Below are 23,817 nucleotides of genomic sequence, written 5' to 3'. Positions count from 1 at the left end.
TCAGCCAGCGGTCGGCTTTCATGTAAAAGCAATCCTAGCGGCTAATTAGCCTCTAGACTGCCTTTACAAGCCGTGGGAGGGAATGCCCCCCCCCCACCGTCTTCCGTGTTTTTCTCTGGCTCTCCTGTCTCAACAGGGAACCTGAGAATGCAGCCGGTGATTCAGCCAGCTGACCATAGAGCTGATCAGAGACCAGAGTGGCTCCAAACATCTCTATGGCCTAAGAAACCGGAAGCTACGAGCATTTTATGACTTAGATTTCGCCGGATGTAAATAGCGCCATTGGGAAATTGGGGAAGCATTTTATCACACCGATCTTGGTGTGGTCAGATGCTTTGAGGGCAGAGGAGAGATCTAGGGTCTATTACCTATTGCTATCATAGGGGATATTTACATTCCCCGAGATAACAATAAAAATGATAAAAAAAAAAAAAAAAAATGAAAGGAACAGTTTAAAAATAAGATAAAAAAGCAAAAAAATAATAAAGAAAAAAAAAAAAAAAAAAAAAAGCACCCCTGTCGCCCCTGCTCTTGCGCTAAGGCGAACGCAAGCGGCGGTCTGTCGTCAAATGTAAACAGCAATTGCACCATGCATGTGAGGTATCACCGCGAAGGTCAGATCGAGGGCAGTAATTTTAGCAGTAGACCTCCTCTGTAAATCTAAAGTGGTAACCTGTAAAGGCTTTTAAAGGCTTTTAAAAATGTATTTATTTTGTTGCCACTGCACGTTTGTGCGCAATTGTAAAGCATGTCATGTTTGGTATGCATGTACTCGGCCTAAGATCATCTTTTTTATTTCATGAAACATTTGGGCAATATAGTGTGTTTTAGTGCATTAAAATTTAAAAAAGTGTGTTTTTTCCCCAAAAAATGCGTTTGAAAAATCGCTGCGCAAATACTGTGCGAAAAAAAAAAATGAAACACCCACCATTTTAATCTGTAGGGCATTTGCTTTAAAAAAATATATAATGTTTGGGGGTTCAAAGTTATTTTCTTGCAAAAAAAAATAACTTTTTCATGTAAACAATAAGTGTCAGAAAGGGCTTTGTCTTCAAGTGGTTAGAAGAGTGGGTGATGTGTGACATACGCTTCTAAATGTTGTGCATAAAATGCCAGGACAGTTCAAAACCCCCCCAAATGACCCCATTTTGGAAAGTAGACACCCCAAGCTATTTGCTGAGAGGCATGTCGAGTCCATGGAATATTTTATATTGCGACACAAGTTGCGGGAAAGAGACAAATTTTTTTTTTTTTTTTTTGCACAAAGTTGTCACTAAATGATATATTGCTCAAACATGCCATGGGAATATGTGAAATTACACCCCAAAATACATTCTGCTGCTTCTCCTGAGTACGGGGATACCACATGTGTGAGACTTTTTGGGAGCCTAGCCGCGTACGGGACCCCGAAAACCAAGCACCGCCTTCAGGCTTTCTAAGGGCGTGAATTTTTGATTTCACTCTTCACTGCCTATCACAGTTTCGGAGGCCATGGAAAGCCCAGGTGGCACAAAACCCCCCCAAATGACCCCATTTTGGAAAGTAGACACCCAAAGCTATTTGCTGAGAGGTATAGTGAGTATTTTGCAGACCTCACTTTTTGTCACAAAGTTTTGAAATTTGAAAAAAGAAAAAAAAAAATGTTTTTTCTTGTCTTTCTTCATTTTCAAAAACAAATGAGAGCTGCAAAATACTCACCATGCCTCTCAGCAAATAGCTTGGGGTGTCTACTTTCCAAAATGGGGTCATTTGGGGGGGTTTTGTGCCACCTGGGCATTCCATGGCCTCCGAAACGGTGATAGGCAGTGAAGAGTAAAATCAAAAATTCACGCCCTTAGAAATCCTGAAGGCGGTGATTGGTTTTCGGGGCCCCGTACGCGGCTAGGCTCCCAAAAAGTCCCACACATGTGGTATCCCCATACTCAGGAGAAGCAGTTAAATGTATTTTGGGGTGCAATTCCACATATGCCCATGGCCTGTGTGAGCAATATATCATTTAGTGACAACTTTGTGCAAAAAAAAAAAAAAAAAAAGTGTCACATTCCCGCAACTTGTGTCAAAATATAAAATATTCCATGGACTCAATATGCCTCTCAGCAAATAGCTTGGGGTGTCTACTTTCCAAAATGGGGTCATTTGGGGGGGGTTTGTGCCACCTGGGCATTTTATGGCCTCCGAAACTGTGATAGGCAGTGAAGAGTGAAATCAAAAATTTACACCCTTAGAAATCCTGAAGGCGGTGATTGGTTTTCGGGGTCCCGTACGCACCTAGGCTCCCAAAAAGTCCCACACATGTGGTATCCCCGTACTCAGGAGAAGCAGCTGAATGTATTTTGGGGTGCAATTCCACATAGGCCCATGGCCTGTGTGAGCAATATATCATTTAGTGACAACTTTTTGTAAATATTTTTTTTTTTTTGTCATTATTCAATCACTTGGGACAAAAAAAAAAAATATTCAATGGGTTCAACATGCCTATCAGCAATTTCCTTGGGGTGTCTACTTTCCAAAATGGGGTCATTTGTGGGGGTTTTGTACTGCCCTGCCATTTTAGCACCTCAAGAAATGACATAGGCAGTCATAAACTAAAAGCTGTGTAAATTCCAGAAAATGTACCCTAGTTTGTAGACGCTATAACTTTTGCGCAAACCAATAAATATACGCTTATTGACATTTTTTTTACCAAAGACATGTGGCCGAATACATTTTGGCCTAAATGTATGACTAAAATTGAGTTTATTGGATTTTTTTTATAACAAAAAGTAGAAAATATCATTTTTTTTCAAAATTTTCGGTCTTTTTCCGTTTGTAGCGCAAAAAATAAAAACTGCAGAGGTGATCAAATACCATCAAAAGAAAGCTCTATTTGTGGGAAGAAAAGGACGCAAATTTCGTTTGGGTACAGCATTGCATGATCGCGCAATTAAAAGTTAAAGCGACGCAATGCCAAATTGGAAAAAGACCTCTGGTCCTTAGGCAGCATAATGGTCCGGGGCTCAAGTGGTTTATAAACTTACTTTCACCTATTTATGTCTGGTTCACTCTGTCGCAGTCACACAGTTCTGGTCACATCTGGTTTATGATATATTACCTTTGAGAGAATGATACTTAGGACAATTTCTTTCTCCTCTGCAACCCTGCACTCACTGACACAGAACACAGAAGTGTTGAGTACTTCTGTGTTTGTTCAGAAACAAAAGAGATGGTAAACATTTAATTCATGTTTACTATCTCCTCAGTTATGAATGAACACTGGAGTGATTATTCCTGTGTTCATTTAGCATCATGTGGCTACAGTCAAGCGCAGGTTAGTTAGTTTAAATCCCCTATTTATCATCTGTTGCTGATGATAATTTAATATAGTGTCCCTTGTGAGCTGCTATGATCAAATACCAAAATCTGTAATGTTAGGCTACCAGCACCTACCACACTCCCAATTAAGCATGTTAATCAAATCACATAAAAAGCAAAAAGCATCCACATATAAACTAAATAATAATATAATGTGAAATAAAATTTTCTTATATGAATCCAGTAATCTTGCTTTCTTTTGCTTTCCACCTGGGAAACTTTCAATATATAGCTCTTGTCACCAACATGCTCATACCGTCACCAGATAGAGACCAAAATATTCCCCTATAGCGGGATTTTTAAGGCACTACCATGAATGATACAATGTAAATATAAAAGAATATAATTTTTATTACAAAAAATCGAAAAAAAACAATAGATTGACAAAATATACAAATTAAATAAAACAATATGTACAATTGGATACATCAAAAGAAAAAAACATGTGGTTTTGGATACAAATTGCATAACAATGGAAAGAAAGCCAAAAGTTGAAATGTAATAAGTCTCACTGAACCAACGCGTTTCAGAGAATCCTTCATCAGGGTTCACCAAGTGAGAGTTACCATCTATGAGATTACAGAGTTAAAAAGAGTAATTAACATCACACACAAATCAGATGACAATCCCCCCACACCCAGTGAAGTTCTGTTACACGGAAAGAGAAAGCTAAACAACAGCCACAGAACAAGCATCAAAGGTTCGGACCTACTCATGCCCCAGTCTTGGAGTCTGATCTAGTAAAGACCACATGAATGCCTCCATCCTCAGTATACATAGAGGCATTTGATGTAGGCAGGCCCCTCAAATATCAAAAGAACCTTATATTTAGTATCCCACGTAGTATATAGTGTACAGGCAACAACAAGCCTTCATAGAGGTGAGAACAAATGAAGGGGGGATATGGGGGCCAAGGTTGAATGTGAGCCTCCTACATCCAACAGTAAAGCAACATGGGGTGCTCACAGGGCAAGTACTGAGAAGTATACCTACTTCTCCATACCCCCGGAGTCAAAGCCCTCCAAGAATGGCTTGAAGCATCTTGTGTCATTGAGTCCAGGGGGCCTGGTCGCCAGCAGGTTGTAGATCCACCTCAGCTCGAGTTGGAGGAGATCCTTATTCCAATCTCCCCCCCTCGAACTGGGGTGGACTCGATCCAAAATCAAGAATTTGATTTTTGGGAACAGTCCCTGATGAACCAGGGCAGTATGTCTCCCCAAATAGGCGCGGCGTTCCTTAGCACTAATTGGGATTTCATCTGATGCACCAGTTTTCTATAATACCACTCTGTATGGCCAGCCATTAGGCTATCCTTATATGCACATGGCCTGGGAGATCTTTGTGAAGTTGATTTTATGCCTTGGATACCCTTATAGCATTTGTACTTTGGAAGTGAGTATGACTCTCACACAGACCTTCACTGGGTGTGGAGGGATTGTCATCTGATTTGTGTGTGATGTTAATTACTCTTTTTAACTCTGTAATCCCATAGATGGTAACTCTCACTTGGTGAACCCTGATGGATTCTCTGAAATGCGTCAGTTCAGTGAGACTTATTACATTTCAACTTTTGGCTTTCTTTCCATTGTTGTGCAATTTGTATCCAAAACCACATGTTTTTTGCTTTTGATGTATCCAATTGTACATATTGTTTGTATTTGATTTGTATATTTTGTCAATCTATTGTTTTTTTCGATTTTTGTAATAAAAATTATATTTTTTTATATTTACATTGTATCATTCATGGTAGTGCCTTAAAAATCCCGCTATAGGGGAATATTTTGGTCTCTTTCAGACTCATGGGATGTGGCACACCCCTTTTTAACTACTCTCTGTCAGAGTCTCTCTCTTTTTACACCGTCACCAGATGTGCTCTCAACTGGGATCATTGACCTTACAGATTATGTAGGTTAAAAACAAGCTCACGAGCCCTTTAAATGGACATAGAGTACACTGCGGAGTTGCTTTGGTGATCCTCATTAGATATGACACCTCCTTCCACACTCAGCCACAAATAGGGGTCTTTCCGACAATCTTAGACACTTTTCCTGTCCACCTCTCTCTCTTGCTTTATCTTTAAGTTTTTCTTTATTGACACACTCCCACATAAAAACAGCACTCACATTTTTAGGTGTTCACAAGCACCAAGATACAATTGCCTGTATGCTTAAGATAACTCTCATGTGCATGTAACAGTGGTCACAAAGTGGGAGATTTGATAGGATGACTCATCTACCAGATTTATATAGTGTACACCCAGTGCCATTTTGTTGAAGCCAGTGCCATTTTCCTGTGTCCATACACATTGCAATTAAATCCTACAGATCAATGTGTATACCAATGCAGTGTTCATTCAAAACCTTAAAATCTCAATATAATCCCCTATATTACACATATATAAAATCCATTATATATGAATGAACCCACTTTTTAAAATTATAATTAAACAAAAATTACATTTACTGTGTTTCTACAATGCCCCTAGCTGTTAAAAACCTACTTGGTGTACCGTGGGCTGTCAGCAACTAGTTAAAGTGGATTTTCCCCACTTTAATGAAAGCTCACATGGGCATGCAGCTCTGAAAGTTGATATGAAAACAGAAAATTGTATACTCACCTTTCCGTAATTTTCTTGGTGCATATTCATGGCAGCATACACTGGGTTGTGGTTCCGCCCCCCCCCCCCGATAGGACTGGCTAACTATATGTTCTTAGCCAGGCCCACCACAGCATTCTCTGTAACTATCATCTCAAGTGTGGGTATCTGTATACTGCCATTAAAATGCACCAGGAAAGGAAAATTACGGAAAGGTGAGTATACAATTTTACGTTTTCCTGGTGCATCATGGCAGCATACACTGGGAAATAACTCGCTAGTTGTGGTTCTACTGGGAAGCACCTGTGCATCTCCGCCTTGTTTTTATTGATCAAGAGAAGACTCAGGTAACGTTTTAAGGGGGGGTGTTGCGGGGAGCTGCTATTGAAAGTTTTTTTTTTTTTTACCTTAATGCAGATAATGCATTAGGATAAAAAAAACCTTTTGCCTTTAGTACAACTTAAACCACTTTAGCCCCGGAAGGATTTACCCCCTTCCTGACCAGGCCATTTTTTGCGATACGGCACTGCGTCGCTTTAACTGACAATTGAGCGGTCGTGGGACGTTGTACCCAAACAACATATATGTCCTTTTTTTTCATCACAAATAGAGCTTTTTTTTTTTTTACCTTAATGCAGAGAATGCATTAGGATAAAAAACCTTTTGCCTTTAGTACAACTTAAACCACTTTAGCCCCGGAAGGATTTACCCCCTTCCTGACCAGGCCATTTTTTGCGATACGGCACTGCATCGCTTTAACTGACAATTGCGCGGTCGTGGGACGTTGTACCCAAACAACATATATGTCCTTTTTTTCCTCACAAATAGAGTTTTCTTTTGGTGGTACTTGATCACCTCTGGTTATTATTTTTTGTGCTATAAACAAAAGAAGAGCGTCAATTTTGAAAAAAACACAATATCTTTTACTTTTTGCTATAATAAATATCCCAAATGTAAAGAAAAACAAAAACAAATTTCTTCTTCAGTTTAGATATATATTCTTCTACATATTTTTGGTAAAAAAAATTGCAATAAGCGTATATTGATTGGTTTTTGCAAAAGATATAGCGTCTACAAAAATCCCTGTTTACACACACAAATCCCCGTTCTCGCTCTGTCAGGAGCAATCGCGGGTGCCCGCCAGACATCGCAGCCGCCGGGCACACTCATCGGCTCCTTAGGGATGCGGCGGCACATGTGCGCCCCTTATACTCAAAAAGCACCGCTGTACAGCTACAGCAATTTTCGCAGGAGTGCCATTTTGTCGCAGGCGGAACAGATTGGCAGCGGGCAGTCGGCAAGCAGTTAAATATCTTAATTACTATAGAAGCTAAACTAACCGGTCTGTAGTTACTTAGTAAAGACTTTGATCCCTTTTCATATATAGGCACCATATTAGCCTTGTGTCAATCAAGTGGTACCAAGCCAGTCATTAAAGAGTCTCTAAAAAATTAGAAACAATGGCTCCAAAATAACAGATCTCAACTCTTTGAGGACACATGGGTGCAAGCCATCTGTTCCAGGTGCTTTATTCTCCTTTATTTTGTCTAAATGTTTCTTGACCATACCAATTTTAGCTCTGTTGGGGCAATACTATCCCTATTATGAGCTCACCATTTTCATTTGTTTACACAGAACTGAAAATGGTGTTTAAAGTGGTTGTAAAGTCACAATGCCTAATTATTAGAATCCCCTCTGTTATAGGAAGCTATATTGCGCAGTGTTTTTTTTTAAATTATGCAGCTCAATATTTTATTTCAGAGGGCCGTTGTGCAGTCATGTGACCTCCCACAGCTCTCCTTTCCTGATCTGAGAACTACAACGGAAGGGGCTGAGATTTCCCTCTGACATCAGCCAGGAGGAAAGCAGCAGGAGGTCATGTTACCATGGAGCTGTTGTGATTGACGATGGAGCTACACTGGGGGGACATTTATTTTTATTTTTTAAATAAAGGATTTGTCAAAAACTGTCTTTTTTTACACTGCACATTTTGTTAGGGTGAATGAGTAGGGGTACCATGGGGAGCCAGGATCTGGGGGCCCCGTTGTCAAAGGGGGCTTCCAGATAATGATAAGCCCCCCACCAACAGACCCCCACAACCACCAACCAGAGTTGTGGAAAAGAGGCCTTTGTCCCTATCAACATGGGGAAAAGGTGCTTTGGGGGTGGGCAAAGCCCCCCCTGCCCCAAAGCACCCACCCCATGTTGAGGGCATGTTTCCTGGTATTGTTTAGGGGGGGTTCGCTCATCCCCTCCCTTTCCTGACCTGCCTGGCTGCATGCTTGGATAAGCCTCCTCCACTCTCTGTAGAATGTACGCCAGCATGTGTTTGGGACAGCTCAGCACTAACATCTTCTAAAAGACACTCTGTCGCTTAGAACATGCCCTTTTGCTTTATTGAAGTGTTATATCAACTTACACTCAACCACACAAAAGTGCTTGGTTAGATACAACTAACCAGTCATCTTTATTACATACTGCCCCACGGCACCTGCTGTATTACTACGGCAATACGACATCAACTGGCACTCCGTTTTGAGGTGCATGCAGTATCAAGTCTACACAATCGAACATGCTATAATAGTTTTCACCCTGTCTTGAATGCCCCTGATGAAAGGACCCCTCAAGTGTCCTGAAACACGTCAGGCTGAATACCCACAAAACTACCACACACTTACGATCTGTTGTTGTAACTTGTTGTTTTTACTCCATATATTTTTTGGTGATATTTTCACCTGAATAATTTTATATTTTCTCTTAAATAAAACAAAATCATTTATACATTTATATATATGTATATATATATATATATATATATATATATATATATATATATATATATATATATATATATATTTTTTTTTTTTTTTTTTTTTTTGATTAATTTCTTTTCTTGTTGCCTACAAAGTCCCATAATACTCATCTGGGGGGTATTTATCCATTTATACCTAATTTGGGATTGGCAACAACCAGCCCCCTATTGGTGGATATACACAATCATTCTCATGCTTGGATAAAGGTCTGGTATGGATTTTGGGGGGGACCCCACCCCATTTTTTTTTTTATGTTGGCATTCCCCCCAAAAACCAGACCACACCGTTTTTTTATTGCCGGAAATTCTTTTTTTAAGATTCAGCTGTCAGCGGGGAACCACCAGTGGCCATCCACTCTTTAACAACCATGTTGTTTAGTCATTGTTAAGGATGTGGGCAGCTTTTCTACATACATTTATTCCCCTGGCAGGGAGAGAAAGATACACTGTATCTCTCTCTTCATTCATAGGAGAACAACATCCAGAGCAGGCTACACAGTGACTGATCACTGTGACAGCCATTTAGAAGCTATCACAGTCATCAGGTAATCAGGAACCATTAACCCCGCTTCCTGTTTGTTAGTAAGAGACCCAGGGCTCTTGATAAGAGACTGGTCCCTGTATAGGGAGAGCGCTGTGCAGCACGCTCCTAGCACAAATTTAAGAACACATATAGAGTATGCAGCTCCCAGGTTTAAAGCCCACCTCCTGGATGCCGCATATATGTGCTACCGTGTTGTGAAGGGATTAATCATTACTTTACAGACCCCTGTGAAACATTACAAAGCAGGGAGAGCATGTAAGGGTTTTTAAGTAAGTAAAAAGCACAAAATATTTGAAAAGTGCTGATTACTTTTTGAAGTTATGCTATGATAATGCTATGATACTAGGAACGCACCTAACCACAAACAATTCCTAAGTCTGTTATTTTTCAGCTTCCTTTAACAAACCAAGCAGTGCAGCAAAAGTGGCAGTTAGAGGGTTGAGTAAAAACAGTTTAACACTGAAAGGGGTGCTTACAATCATCAGCTTTTACTCATTTGTGTAAAACCTTTAACCCAAAAGGAAAAAACTGTTGGTGTAACTGCTTAAAAAGTGTTAGCTGGAGTTCAGCTATAATTTAATATTAAATCCATCTAACTTTGCAGGTGCATGTAAAACTACCCCCTCCCCAAATTGACAATGCTGCTGTCCAAAGGGGTCTCCATTGCTCCTTCTTCCAAAGTGAAAACAGGAAGTGTGTTACTAACCCAATTACCAGGTGAAAATAAAGGGTAAAACAAGCCAAACTTTGTCTTCCACAGTGGTTCTTTTAGACTGATTTTGCCTATAAGACTCACTCTCTCTATTTCTCTTACTTTACCTTTTGAGTCCTTACAATAAGAAATAATATATACACAAAACCTCTACTAACATTAAACTGCCAGTAAAATGTGACATCTGCAGGGTACAATTAGGTACTGCACTATTATGAAAACCATCATACCAATTGAGGGGTTTAGGCTTTGTATGCACAGAGACTGGATGCAGATGCTCTCCCAGGAAAGCAATACAAAAGAAACATCCTGCAATGTCATGTATGATACATTCTGCATTTGCTGAGAAATGCTTCGTGAGCTGCAGATATGCATGTCACATTAAAACACTTCTGTGTACAAGGCCTTACACAGTGCTATAAAAAAAATACTTACTAGAATCTCCAGAAAGTTAATTTCTATTAATATGCATTTTATACATGATTACAAGAAGAAATTCATCAGTAGAAAAGTCAGTTGTTTAATTAAAAAGGTATAAATTGCTAACCTGTCTGGTCACCAAATAATATATATATTTTTCTGCTGATTGGCATGTTAAATTTGTATTGTCCCTGGCGAGCTTAATTACCCAATTTGTTGCAGATTTAAATTAATAAGGTTTTGACAGACTATATTGTGTGACAGGTATTTTAAAGATTAGGTCAATGATGCCATCTAGTGGACAAATGTAAAACTACTATCAAACACCAATAGGATAAAAAGTAATAGACAGTGGAGTTAATTCACTAAAGGTTTGCGTTACAGATTAAGGCACACCATGGGTGCATAAGCACACAAATGTGAATTTCAGACATTTATCATAGCGCTTGACCACATATAGACACAAATTTAGGATTTAGTAATGAAGACCAAATTGTTTGTCCACGCAAACAACTTTGCCTAGCAGGACCAGGAGAACAACAAAAAAGAAACACTGCAGACAATGTTTTAAATTTACTTTACAAGTCAAAATAAAAGATTTTTTTCATAGAAATACTACAAGGATTCAAAGTATAAAAAATAGATGGTGAAAATAGTTATTTCATCAAAAAATCAGAGACACTCACTTCACCTTCACCAATTGCAAGTCTGCTGTCAGAACTGCACATGCCCAAAGTACAAAAAAGTCATTTTCAGTTCGCCCTGTCAATATTCAACATGTGCTATGGTACCAGTGGATCGCATGTGTGCAGAGAGCATGCACAGAGGCTCATGGGATAGCACAAAGGAGTTTATAAACAATAAAAATAAAACACAGTACACAATGCAAATTCAAGTAAATGTATTTAGGGGTAACCTTAATTAAATAATTTAAAAAACAGATTCATTATATATATAGCCATCTTGGCTAAACTATCAACAAAAAAACAACAATCCTGTCACAATGTCCATCCAGTTTAAACTGGATGACTAAACCCCCACTAAATAGGCAACCATGACAGCGTCTTTAAGGCCTCGTTCACACCATTGTGCAAAGACGTCAGTTTTTCTGCACGTGTTCTGCAAGGGCTAAAAAAAATGGTTCTCTATGTGCCCTGTTTGCACCACACCATGCAGATTTTTTCTGCATGGGAAAAAAACTGACATGACATCATTATTGGTGTGAATAGGGCACATAACTGACAAGCCTGAAAACTGATGTGAAACTAATGTCGGTTTTCCCATCAGTTCACATCAGTTTTCATGCACATACGGTGTGAACAAGCCCAAAAGAAAGACAAGAGCCACTGTCCAGTCCCCCAGAAGCTGTGGCAGAGCAGGAGCAGCAGCTTATAGAGAGGCAGAAAGCACTGGCTGCGAGTGCCCACCAGAACCAGCCAATCAGTCCCTATTCTCACACAGAATTGCTGCTGAAATTGACAATGGTAGCCTGCAATGAGAGTGGAAAGGGAACAAGAGATACCTATCCCTTTGTGCCATCCCACGGGGGTCCCGCTGAATGCTGGGGACCCTAGAATTATAATATATTATAGGATCCACACTTGTATAACAGTACTCGTCAATGGGAAATACTGCAGCATAATGAAGACTACTGTTGCACTCTGAATACACACACAAACATCTACATAGATCTCATAATACCTTTTTATTTCCCACGCTAATCTTTTTTATAGATGTGATGCTTTTCTTATTGTTTTATATTTTATTCTGTAATTTTTTTAAATGGCTACTACAACAAGGGAATATTCATATTTAATAACATTTTAGTCGTTTTTAATATTCATTCTCTGCAGTGTATTTACTCACACATACAGAATATACTACTTTGTGTATTGCGCATGCCCATACTAGTTTTTACTTGTACAAACCCTGTGGGTTGAATGAAAAAAAACTGACAGCTCCGGTCGGAGCTGCTTTAGTAACCATGCAAGGTTAGTTCAGCGATCTCCGTTGCTGAGCTGTTATGTTCTGACAGGGGGCACTTTCTGCCATTCGACAGACCGACATACACACGGTCTGAATGTCAGACGTTTTTTTTTTTAACCAGTTGTTGTCCACCAACATTGTACTTGGCTTAAGACCCCATTTCAGTTTTACTGCTTTGTGCACTAGGCATGCCAGTGGGCTTAGTCTCTATTTAAGTTTCTTATGGTACATCACAGGACACAGAGCCATAGTAGTTACTATGTTGGTTATAGGCCACCTTCAGGTGATGGACACTGGCACACCCTAAGACAGGAAGTCCACTCCCTATATAACCTCTCCCAATACTGGGAGTACCTCAGTTTTTTCGCCAGTGTCTAAGGTGTTGGTCACGAGTAAAGATGTGCTGTGCTGAGCTCCACTGGAGCAATCCTTGCTGGGGCTAGCTATGCAGCCAGATCCGTTCAAAGTGTCTTTTCAGGCCAATTTGAATGATACCTGGGCCTCATGGCAGAAGAAATGAGGTTTAGCCCATAACACTTCTTTTTTTAGAGAGCTGGACCCCGGGATCCAGAGTTTTGGTTTTTCCAACCATAATGTTTTTACTGGCGGGGTGCTTTACGGGTCCAGGAGTGTGGGTTCCCCGAGGGTCCCCGGTTCCTGAAGGTTTTGTAACGGAGCCCACCGTGAAAGGTGAAGATTGGGTCGGGAAAGGTAAGTGAAGGTTTCTAAGAATTTTAAAATTTTCTTATGAAATGTCTCCTTTAAAAAAGTAAATGTTGTCATGCCTGTCACCACTGGGGGCTGTATAGAGCATGTACCTTGTCATGCTTTCCTCAAGGATCATGCTGTGTCACAGAAGCAGCAGGCTTCCCTCCGGCGAGCAGCTCAGACCTCCTGTAAGATTGGGGGGGATTTTCTTCCATGAAACACCCCCCACCTGGACAAAGCTCTCCCCCTCTTCCTGCATAGGGGGAAGCCAAAAACGGTGCCGCTCCGTTTTTTCACTGCTCCTGCACGGCGGCTTGTTACAGGTCTCCTCCTCACCATCCCCCCCACACACACGCCGATCCCGTTGGATTGGAGGCCCGCGCTCGTGCGGGAAAACCCTCTTTTGAAAAGAGAGGGGGGGCCGAGATGTGATGGAAGGGGCGGGGCTTAGCGTGGCATTGGCGTCCTCCAACATCCAGCGCGGGAGTATGTTTAAAAGCTCAATTTTTGCTGGCTGCAGATGTCGGAGGGACACAATAGCAAAAAGGGGCATGTAAGAGAGCTTGGTGGCACAGGCATTCCCTGACACATTTACTAATAGCATCAGGATGAGCGTTAATAGCAGCGGCAGTGGCTGAACTATTGCTCAAGCAGTGGATGCGATTTCTTCTGGTAGTACCTAAGGTCAAAATCGGTATAGGGCTAAGGTCAGAGGGGGGGAGGTTGTGACACCCCCAAAAAAAGGGGCTAAAAGTCTCCCTCAAGCTCTGGAAAGCCTACTCATCTCTACAATGGCATTCTCCCCTGAGAGGGGGTGGCTGATCAGAGTGAGCATTGGGGCCATGAAATGTTTGCAACTGTTTTCAACACTGCAGCCCCTGTCTACATTACTAAAAAGGTATTTTTTCCTCAGCCATGATAGGATTGGAAAAAAGGTTAGCGGCTTTAATCGCATCCCAGTGTGGGACAAAATGCGACAGGTTCTCTTCCATTACCCAGGACCCTCAAACTGAGGAACTGAGGGCGGGAGAAGGGGGACCGTGAAGAGGCTGATGACTCCTCTTCTGAGGGGTAAAATGCGGGGGGATCAGCTTTACAATTTCTTACTGAATGGTCCGCTCCACATTTATGTACCCTTAACTGAGTGTTTGGGTTCGCTAAAGCCTCCTCAAGCTGTGCATGCTTTTCCTGTCCATTCATTGCTGGAAAAGTTTTTTGTATTTGAGTGGGATCACCCAGATAAGCATGTTTTCCCTCCTAAAAAGTTTTTCATACTTTATCCTATGGAGGAAAAAATTCACTAAAAGTGGAGTATACCAACAATTGACGCTGCTATATCCTCTGTGAATAAAAGTTTGACTTGTCCGGCAGACAATGCTCAAATCCTTAGGGACCCAACGGATAAAAAGTTGGAATTCCTATTAAAAAACACTTTTTTTCTCTTGCAGGTTGAGTGTCTCAGCCTGCGCTGACAGTAATTGGTTAATCGTTGAGAGACCAGTTAAAACAGGTGCTCAAGGTTATTATGTTCAGCAAGCCCAGGATCTGGCAAGCTACTAGCAGCTTTATGTTTGCAATAGTTGCTATGAGAGATTCTATCCTTCAGGCCTAGCGCCCTTCACTAAGCGCCATGCAAGAAGCTCCTGGCTAGTCTTCCTTTTTGCGGTGAAATGGCTGTTTGGGGATGATATGGGTAATACATCCAAAGAAATTCTAGTGGAATAAGTACCCCTTTGCCATTTAAGAAAATGAGTAAACGTATTTCATTTTAACAAGCTCCTTTACCTGTGCCAGGGGCATCAGCCTCCAGGTAGTCAAGTTCAAGAGGTAATCCTCAGGGTCACCCCCCGGGACAAAAGAAGTCTTGGGGGAGGAAACCTACAAAATGCTAAAGCCTCCTTATGAGGAGGTGCCCCCGTTCGCTCGAATAGGAGGAATACTTCTGCAGTTCAAGGGTCTGGCAGGAAGAGTATCGAGACGGATGGGGGACTTCCTCAATAGCTCCAGGGTACAAACTGGAGTTCCAAGAGTTCCCGTCTCCTCGTTTTCTCAGATCAAACGTTCCTAAGGATCCAGAGAAAGAGAAGTCCTTCTTTCAAGCATTGGACCATCTCTTGGCAAAAAGTGATCATGGTGGTCCTCATGTAAGAGTAGGGGTTGGGGTTTTATTCAAACCTTTTTTCACTGTGCCAAAACCGAATGGACATTCTGGATCTCAAAAATCTAAATCGATTCCCGAATATCCGCTCTTTTTTCGCATGGAGTCAATCCAATCAGTTGTCTCCATCCTACAAGAAGGAGAACTTCTGGTGTCAATCGACATCAAAGATGCATACCTCCATGTGCCTATTTCCCCGCTCACCAGTAATATCTACTTTTCAAGGTAGAAAATATTCATTTTCAGTGTGTAGCTCTGCTTTTCAGTCTAGCTACTGCACCTTGAATGTTTACAAAGGTTATGGCCCCTCCTCTAGCCAGATTAAGGGCCCAGGGTATAACGATTATAGTTTACCTAGATGATCTGCTCTTGACAGACCAGTCGGTAGCACGCTTGGACGAAAGTATGGTCACCACATTCAACTACCTGGAATACCTAGGTTGGATTCTCAACCTAGAGAAACCTTCCTTAAAACCACGAAGAAGGCTAAAATACTTGGATCTGATTATAGATACACCCAGAAAAGGTTATTCTTGCCCCAGGCAAAGATCAGCGCCATAAAGGAACTGATTCAGGTGGTCGAAGCAAGATGAATTCTTCTATTCAGCTTTGCATGAGGTTGTTGGGAAAGATGGTGGCTTCATTCAAGGCCATTCCTTATGCTCAGTTTCATTCGACACTGCTGCAAAACAGTATTCTATCAGCTTGGAACAAAAGGGTTCAAGCTCTAGATTTCCCAATGTGTCCCAAAGGTGCGCCGGAGCCTCAGTTTATGGATAATAATCAAAAATCTGCAAAGGGGAAAATCCTTCCTTCAGTTACCTGGGAAGGGGTAACAACATATGCCAACCTTTTTTGGGTTGGGGAGCAGCACTGGAAAAGGCAACTGTCCAAGAGAAGTGGCCCAGATCAGAAATTGCCTTGCCTATTAATATTCTAGAGATTTGGGCAGAGCACTTGGTCCTGAGGGCCTGAACGTTCAGTTTATAGAATTGTCCTGCCAGGATCCAATCCAACAATGCCACAGCAATGGATTATACATCAATCACCAAGGGGGCACAAGAAGTTGTGCGGCCCAGAGAGAGGTGAATCATATCCTATCTTGGGCAGAAGACAATGTACTTTGCCTATCGGCAGTCTTCATTCTAAGAATAGAAAATTGGCACGTGGACTACTTGAGTCGCCAGCAGTTGTTCCTGGGAGAATGATTCCTTCACCACGATATCTTCCTGTCAATATGTCAAAGATGGGGGATCCCAGACGTAGATCTGTTCGCGTCCAGGTTCAACAAAGAAATAAAAAACTTTGTGTCAAGAACAAAGGATCCGCTAGCATGTGGAACAGATGCCTTGCTATTCCCGTGGAATCAGTTATCACTGATTTATGCATTCCTTCCTATTCTGCCTGCATCCACGACTTCTTTGCAGGATCAAGCAGGAAGGGAAGTCGGTGATTCTTGTGGCCCCCAACGTGGCCCAGGAGATCTTGGTATGCAGAGATCATAAGAATGGCGGTAGGGGTCCCATGGACCCTACCACCACGTCCAGACCTTCTCTTGCAAGGTCCGGTATTACATCCTACCTTACAAACACTAAATTTAACGGTTTGGCTATCGAGTCCCACATTCTGAAGAAACGTGGGCTGTCAAGTTCAGTGGTATCTACCTTGGTTAATGTAAGGAAGCCGGCCTCCAGAATCACATATTATAGAGTCTGGAAGGCATATGTCTCCTGGGTTGAATCCAGGGGTTGGCACCCCAGGAGGTATGTCATAGGTAGATTTCTTGACTTTGTGCAGCTGGGGTCAGAAATGAAGCTGGCCTTAAATACTTTCAAAGGCCAGGTCTCGGCCTTATCAGTATTGTGTCAACGACCACTTGCTTTTGCATTCTTCGGATCGTAGTTTTCTTCAGGGGGTAACATGGCTGAATCCCCCGGTTAGGTCACCCCTGAAACCTTGGGACTTTAATTTAGTTCTGTCTGCATTACAAAAACAGCCTTTTTGAGCCGATACGGCATATTCCCTTGGTCCTTCTGACAAGGAAACTATTTTTTCTGGTACCCATATCCTCTGCAAGAAGGGTATCAGAGTTGGCTGCTCTTTCTTGCAAAGAGCCATATTATTATTCACAAGGATAAGGTAGTATTGCGTCCTCATCCTAACTTTCTACTGAAGGTAGTGTCAGGCTTTTATCTAAAGCAGGATGTTGTTCTACCTTCATTTTTTTCCAGAACCCTGTTCTATGGAACAAAAATCACTACATTCTCTTGATGTGGTGAGAGCAGTCAAGCTCTACTTAAAGGCGACTGCTCAGATTAAAAAAAAAATTAATGTTTTGTTTGTGTTGCCTGAAGATCCTAAAAGAGGACAGGCAGCATAGAAATCTACTATTCCTAACTGGATTCAATAAGTGATTGTTCAAGTTTATGGTTTAAAGAGGAAAGTTCCACCTTTTCATATTAAAGCGCACTCCACCAGGGCTGTGAGTACTTCCTGGGCAGTGCATCACCAAGCCTCCATGGCTCAAATCTGCAAGGCCGCAACTTGGTCTTCACTCCATACATTTACCAGATTCTATCAAGTAGATGTAAAAGGTCATGAGGATATCGCCTTTGGGCACAGTGTGCTGCAGGCAGCAGTATCCTCTGTAAGTCCTCTAATCTCATGGTGCCCTACTTTTGTTGTGTCTCCCTCCCTTCAGCTGGCATTGCTATGGGCCATCCCACATAGTAACTACTATGGCTCTGTGTCCTGTGATGTACAATAAGAAAATAGGATTTTTATAACAGCTTACCTGTAAAATCCTTTTCTTTGAAGTACATCATGGGACACAGAAGTCCCTCCCTTCTTTCTGGTATACACGTGTATTGCTTTGCTACAAAAAATGAGGTAATCCCAGTAGTGGGAAGTGTATATAGGGAGTGGACTTCCTGTCTTAGGGTGTGCCAGTGTCCATCACATGAAGGTGGCCTATAACCCACATAGTAACTACTATGGCTTTGTGTCCCGTGATGTACTTCAAAGAAAAGGATTTTACAGGTAAGCTGTTATAAAAATCCTATTTTTACTACTTCGTGCACTGAGCATACCCAAAGTTTTACTGCTGTGTGCGCTAAGCATACCCAAAGATTTAGACATTTCAGTTCACTGCTTTGAGCACAGGACATAGTAATTTGTGCTCTGAGTATGCCCAGGACCTTGGACATTTCAGTTTTACTGCTTTTTGAACTGAGCATACCCAGAGAGTTAGTCTCTATTTTAGTTTTACTGTTTTGTGCACGGAGCATGTCCAGGGACTTAGACTCTATTTCAGATTTATGGCTTTGTTCACTGAGCCAGGGCCGGATTAACATAGGGGCTATTGGAGCTGTAGCTCCAGGCCCCTACCTTAAGACGGGCCCAGCCCAGTGGGTGATTAATGTTATTTGCTCTGTGTGTGTACATGATTAATATGTAAATTGCGGGTTGTATTGTTATGTAAATCACGGGCAGCAGGCAGTATTGTTATGTAAATAGCGGATGGCATGCTGTATTGTTATGTAAATCTCAAGCGGTATTGTTATGTAGATATGAGAAAATCATTTTGAGCCAAGCAAAAGTTCCACCCAAACATCGCCTGTGCATTCGCCAGTGCATTTGGTGAACACCCGAATTTGCGGGTAGCTTGGCGGGATGTTTGTCAGCCGAGCGCCCCACAATGCACTGCGCACTTAAAGTGCATTCTAGGGCCCTATTTGGATGAAACCTTATACCTGAATGCTTGTCAGGTGCAAGGCTTTGCCAATTAGCACTGTCAGAGCCCTGATTGGACAAAGTGATGATTATTTTCTCCAATCATGGCTCAGTGCTCATAGTCCCACCCCACACTATAAAAGGTAACTGCCCATAGAAAAATGTTGCAGTGTCTTGGAGTGGAGATAGCTAGAGCAGGGCTTAGTTTGCTACTAGCAAGTTAGTGTTCACTTATTGTGACATTGAGTGTAGAGTGTTAGTGTAGAGTTAGTATAGTGTGTGAGTATAGTGGTGGACGTGAAAGCAGGAAGAGACTGCCTGATCCGCACTTATGTGTGAAGGGACTGCTGGAGAGTGCAGGTCATGATGAAAGTGGTAACAGACTGCCAAAGAGAATACAGACTGTGTTTTTTCCCCTTTTTCTTTGATTCTTTACAGGGTCAGACTGGCCTGCCACCCTAACCTGTGCCGATGGATGGACATTTCTATTGCTGGACGCTGAGTGAGGTCTGATCACTGATTCAAACTTTTTTTTTGAGCAACCTGATAGTTCGGGGAGGGGCCCCTTCCACCAGGAATTCCAAAAAGAACTGTACTTTATTTTGTTTTTCTTTTGTTCTGTCAGCAGGATGCTAACTCCCTCCCGACAGATCAAAATGTAGGAAGTAACAAATGTATATACTGGATGCTGAATTTTCTTTTCTGTCAGCAGGATGCTAATCCCCTACTGACGGAAAATTTTGTAAAGTGTGAAGATAGTTCTTAGAATAGGATGTTGTTGTCCTTTTCCCCCAGGGACTCTTCAGATTGAACAGCTGTTCATCCATCTCCGGCTGGAGTCGAGAATCCTGCGGGCAGAGGATCTCCCTTTGGGGGGGGTGCTCTGGCTCAGTATGTGGTGTAAAGTTGTTGTTAGCTACAGGGACTTGTAGGTGTATGTAGTGTATATTCTGTAATTACCAACAAAAAGCCATTTTATTTTTGTATGCATTTATTTGTGCATAGCCCCGTCCCAGTTTTACCCCTGTCCCCATCCTAAACTGTATTTGTGTAAGATGTCCTTGCTCCTGGGCCCAGGAGCTGATTTTTTAAATTCCCCCAGCCATGGGACTGGCTGGATATTAAGGGGGGGGGGTGAGTGTAGCACCCTCTAGTGGTACTAGGATGTGTACAGTTAGGTTTTTTTGTAGTGTAGGAAAATGTAAGCAGGCTTGGCAGGCAGCCAAGCCTGTATTTTGATTCTGGGTTGGCAGGTAGCCAGGTAGGGCCCTCTGATGCAAAGGCAGCATCACTGAGACCTCCCCTCTCCTTCCAGAATGTGCTAGAATTTTCTGGAAAGGAAGGAGGAGAGGAGGGGTGGAGCTGCCTGGAGTATTCTGAGGGCCCTGTCCAATCCCCAACTAGGATTGGCAGGGGGCAGGCCCCCTCAAATACTCAGGGTCGGCCCAGCTGGGGAGGAGTTGTGATCGGGTGGAAAATGGAGATGTAGTGTTAGGCTGCCACGGCCTTTGAGAGAGCTCCCCAGTCTGGGGGGTTACCTTGGGCCTGGGGTCGGGTGTGGACGGGACCCTCTTATAACCAAAGAGGTGTCCTATCCAAGAGGCACAGGAGGAGCAAGAGTGGAAAGCAGGAGAACACTCCCTGGTAAGTCTCCAGGAGTTCCACAGAGGCAGACAAGTGGGGTGGTGAGTGTTTACACAGTCAGGAGGAATGGGAGGCATGCCGGCTGAGAGGACTAGGAGAGTGCAGTTTGGGATGGGTGCAGAGCCAGTGGAGTGGACTGTGGTGGCACAGACAGTGGGGCTGGCAGGGCCTGAAGATGTGGTGCTGGGATCAGTAGCCACGTAGACAGCTATCACTAGGACTACCAACATTTTTGCTACACCAAAGGGGCCCGCGGTCCCTGCCTGCAAAGGGAATTTGCTAAGGTCTGGCAGAACCAATGTCAGGCCTAAACTTTAGTGCTAGCTGGTCCTGGAAGTGAGGAATCAAATTATATGCTGGAGAGCACAAAAAAGTCATTTTCAGTTCGCCCTGTCAATATTCAACATGTGCTATGGTACCAGTGGATCGCATGCGTGCAGAGAGCATGCACAGAGGCTCATAGGATAGCACAAAGGAGTTTATAAACAATAAAAATAAAACACAGTACACAATGCAAATTCAAGTAAATGTATTTAGGGGTAACCTTAATTAAATAATTTAAATAACAGATTCATTATATATATAGCCATCTTGGCTAAACTTTCAACAAAAAAACAACAATCCTGTCACAATGTCCATCCAGTTTAAACTGGATGACTAAACCCCCACTAAATAGGCAACCATGACAGCGTCTTTAAAGCCTCGTTCACACCATTGTGCAAAGACGTCAGTTTTTCTGCACGTGTTCTGCAAGGGCTAAAAAAAAATGGTTCTCTATGTGCCCTGTTTGCACCACACCATGCAAATATTTTCTGCATGGGAAAAAAACTGACATGACATCATTATTGGTGTGAATAGGGCACATAACTTTCCCATTAGTTCACATCAGTTTTCATGCACATACGGTGTGAACAAGCCCAAAAGAAAGACAAGAGCCACTGTCCAGTCCCCCAGAAGCTGTGGCAGAGCAGGAGCAGCAGCTTATATAGAGGCAGAAAGCACTGGCTGCGAGTGCCCACCAGAACCAGCCAATCAGTCCCTATTCTCACACAGAATTGCTGCTGAAATTGACAATGGTAGCCTGCAATGAGAGCGAAAAGGGAACAAGAGATACCTATCCCTTTGTGCCATCCCACGGGGGTCCCGCTGAATGTTGGGGACCCTAGAATTATAATATATTATAGGATCCACACTTGTATAACAGTACTCGTCAATGGGAACTACTGCAGCACAATGAAGACTACTGTAGCACTCTGAATACACACACAAACATCTACATAGATCTCATAATGCCTTTTTATTTCCCACGCTAATCTTTTTTATAGATGTGATGCTTTTCTTATTGTTTTATGTTTTTTTTTAAATGGCTACTACAACAAGGGAATATTCATATTTAATAACATTTTAGTCGTTTTTAACATTCATTCTTTGCAGTGTATTTACTCACACATACAGAATATACTGCTTTATGTATTGCGCATGCCCATACTAGTTTTTATTCGTACAAACACCGTGGGTTGAATGAAAAAAAACTGACAGCTCCGGTCAGAGATGCTTTAGTAACTATGCAGCGATCTCCGTTGCTGAGCTGTTGTGTTCTGACAGGGGGCACTCTCTGCCATTTGACAGACCAACATAAACACGGGCTGAATGTCAGACATTTTTTTCTTTTTAACCGGTTGTTGTCCACCGACATTGTACCCGGCTTAAGACCCCATTTCAGTTTTACTGCTTTGTGCACTGAGCATGCCAGTGGACTTAGTCTCTATTCAAGTTTCTTATTGTGGTTGGCTACAAATCAGCTGGAATTCCACCTGCCCGTAACCCGCCTGATTTGTGACACAGAGCCATAGTAGTTACTATGTTGGTTATAGGCCACCTTCAGGTGATGGACAGTGGCAAACGCTAAGACAGGAAGTCCACTCCTTATATAACCTCTAGCAATACTGAGAGTACCTCAGTTTTTTCGCTACACCAAAGGGGGCCGCGGTCCCTGCCTGCAAAGGGAATTTGCTAAGGTCTGGCAGAACCAATGTCAGGCCTGAACTTTAGTGCTAGATGGTCTTGGAAGTGAGGAATCAAGTGATATGCTGGAGAGTGAGATCAGTAATCAAGTGATGTGCTGGAGCTGGAAGTGAGGAGGTGAATTTACAGGGAGTGTATATAGTTGGAGTCCCAATTCTTTATTTCTTCAATCAAGTGGACATTACATACTTACCCTTACCCCATCCACGTTATTGACTCTTGAGTGTCTGAAGATTGTGTGCCTGACTATGCAGGGTGAGAGACGGACCACAACAACTAGCAGCCCTTATGGGGATACCGCTACATTAGCATCGTTGGGCAAGGCAGTCAGCCGCAATATCCACCTTATAGCTGAGACTTGGTCCATAAAGCATGGTCAGGGACAATATATTTAGTTCCCAGCATACTGGGTAACTCTGCTTGCAACTAGGAAGGATGCAGGACAGGGTTCAGTGCTGGAGCTGGTTTTGCCGTCACGTCCCATACAGCTGGTGGTGATAATGATGCAAGATCAGTTAGCTCCACCTCTTCCTCCTCCTCCATGCCCTCCTTTGCTGGATTGTCCTATGAACCACCAACACCCCCTAAACGTTCAAGGGGCCATTCAACAAGTCAGGATAAAAGATGCCATGCAGTGCTTTAGCTGGTCTGTCCAGGGGACAGGAGCCTCACCGGAGCAGAGATTGTTTCAGCTCTGCAGGGGCAGGCCCAAAGGTGGTTCACGCCATGGAAGCTTCAGCCAGGAATGGTGGTGTGCGATAATGGCACTAACCTTCCGTCCACCCTTCAACAGGCAAAGTTGACACATGTGCCATCCCTTGCACATGTCCTCAAGTTGGTGGTGCAGCGTCTGTCAAACAGATACCCAGGTTTGCAAGATCTTCTAAAGCAGGCCAGAAACGTCTGTAGGCATTTCAGGCGGTCATACACAGCCAGTGTTTGGTTGGCTAAAAATCAGCTGGAATTCTACCTGCCCGTAAAACGCCTGATTTGTGACATTCCCACCAGGTGAAACTTAACTGCCAACGAGTACCTGTGTGAGTATGGCACAAGGACAGACTCGGGGCATCTCAGCTTTTTTTTTCCCTACGCCAATGGCTGCTGATAAAGCTGTCACCATTTTAGGAGG

The sequence above is a fragment of the Aquarana catesbeiana genome, linkage group LG03 (genome assembly GCF_042186555.1).
Source record: "Aquarana catesbeiana isolate 2022-GZ linkage group LG03, ASM4218655v1, whole genome shotgun sequence".
Lineage (NCBI taxonomy): Eukaryota > Metazoa > Chordata > Amphibia > Anura > Ranidae > Aquarana > Aquarana catesbeiana.
This window is presented reverse-complemented; position numbering follows the sequence as displayed.